Source organism: Engraulis encrasicolus, chromosome 23, assembly GCF_034702125.1.
Source record: "Engraulis encrasicolus isolate BLACKSEA-1 chromosome 23, IST_EnEncr_1.0, whole genome shotgun sequence".
NCBI classification, from domain to species: Eukaryota; Metazoa; Chordata; class Actinopteri; order Clupeiformes; family Engraulidae; genus Engraulis; species Engraulis encrasicolus.
In genome coordinates, this window is record NC_085879.1 from 27,990,121 (window position 1) to 27,992,620 (window position 2,500).

A 2,500-nucleotide genomic window follows, 5' to 3' on the forward strand; every position below is an offset into this window, starting at 1 on the left:
TTAAAGGGCCCCCCTCATAATTAGCGGCGCAAAACTAACTCACAGATGGGTCCGGCACCCTCGTGGTCCCCTATTTTCAGAAATGCAATAAGTATATTTTATGGGGCCCATGAGGGTGCAGGTGCCCACCGGGAAATGCCCGCTATGCCAGATGGCCAGTCAAGCTCAGTTTTCACATCACATGCATGTGGTCTGCCATGCTGGATGTAATATTTAAACGCCAGACCCCTGCCAAGCCCGTCTTCCTTCCTCCCTTGCATCCTTACTTCCTTGCTGGACCATCCAGCCTCATTACTGAATGCCCACCCACAGGGCCGGATTAATGCACAGGCTAGATATGGCTGAAGCCTAGGGCCCCCCTACCTACCAAGGGACCCCTGATTGGTAAAAAGTGAAAAATTGCAGAATTATGACAAGATGCAATATTGAAAACTTCATCTGTCATGTTCAGTAGAGTTGGTAGACGTGTTATCCTTCATTCCCAGCACGTAATTATTTCACTGTCTACAGGGTTCATACACTTTTTCACCAATTTTTTTCCATGACTTTTCCATGACTTTTCCAAAACCTTTTTCTGAATTTCCAGGACCGAAAAACCAATGACCAATTGCGCGCGGGGGGTGGGGGCGTATTAGGCTATATTACAGGCTATATTACGTAGCCTATATGATAAATATGTAATTACTGTATATATTTATACCATAGACTATGGCATATTATATTATATATTACATAGCCTATATTACAAATATGTAAACAATAAACATATTCATACTATCAGTTATCTTTTACTACAAGCTATAAGCAACCATTATACTTCATGTTGTATTACATTAATTCTGCTATTATTCACCAATGTTATATAATTCGCTTGTCTAATGTACAGTCAGAAATGAAAATGAATAGGCCTAGGCCAGCCAATAACAAATTAGGTCGTGAAATCATCATGAAGACACATTTGTACCAACATGCTCTCTATGGAGATGGATAAATGCTCATCCTGCCCAAGTAAAGAAGAAATCATAGGCCTGCCTACTACACCTGCCTAAGCACAACAGTCCAAAGCTCCTGTAAGAATGATAATGTTGTCATATGTTGTGGTCGTTGCTGGAGCAAAAAAAAAAAAACAGAGAGACTGCACTGTTCGTGGCATAGTTCTAGTCTGACGCCCACTCAAGGAGATGCTATAGGGTGAGTTTCATTTTGTGTTACAACGATCTGACCGATTTGAAAACAAAGCCACAGATGACTTTTTCAAACTCTAGTCACGCTGCCGTTTATACCGTATTTCAAAACAGGCGCGTCATGCAGACATTGGTAATCGTTTGGCTCGCGGTCAGCTGCACATAGACTACTGTACGGATTTCATGTAATCTTTCAGCACACTGGACAAGTTCACTCGCAGGCAGCAGGTGCATTGCTTATCAATATCAAAATCTCGGGGCCGAAAGCATAAAGGTTCGCTTGTTGCCCTATCTGGCAAATTAAACCAAGACCAAACAGGTCTTAGGATTGTATTCCTTTTGGCATTAGCTACGTTTCAGTGGAACCGCTAAATATTTTAAAACGCGTATAACTGCTAACCTGTTAGTAGCTGAGGAGGTAACCGCCTGCTGTATCTTGCCCTTCAGGTGGCTAACAAGTGCCGCTGCTTCGCCCATATCGGACGGACACATCACAACTTTCGTCCTCTCCAGCCATTGTTGATCATCTTTTCAGAAAGTTAAGCCGCGCATTGTTGAAGTAACACTTCGCGACATGCTGTAATATCGTACAGAACCACATTTCTTTACTAGGATTAGAGCTATGATCACCTATCACCACCACGCACACACTACCTCTAGCTCGCGCGTTACGAGGCGGGTTGCCAGCGCCAAAAACACTTGAAACCCGCCTGGAGCCATTACAACATGCGTTATTTGAAACCCAATCAATTTGGCAACACATGGTTAGGCAGACGCAGCCTGCACTAGACAACATTTCCACGAGAACTCGGACATTTAGATTTTTTACGCCGTGGCATCAACTTCATAAAGATAATAGATGAAACACACTGGATGGATTTCCATGACTTTTCCAAAACTTTTGACCAAAAATACGTTTTCCATAACTTTTCCAGGCCTGGAAATTTGAATTTTCAAATTCCATAACTTTTCCAGGTTTTTCATGACCGTACGAACCCTGTGTCTATATCAATTTGTCGTAAAATTTGTTTTCTGGGGGGTAGGGCACAGCATCCATAGCCTAGGGGCCCCAGGCCTTCTTAATCCGCACATGCACATACATTAGCATCACATAGCCTACACATGCACACAGGAGCACAGACATTTGCACAATTGCCTGCACATACTACGTACGCACGCATGAACTCACACATGCATGAACTCACACATTCATGCACTCACGTATGCACGCACGCACGCACACACACTCTTTCTGTCTCTCACAGACACACGCACACGCACACACGCACACACACACACACACAAACACACACACA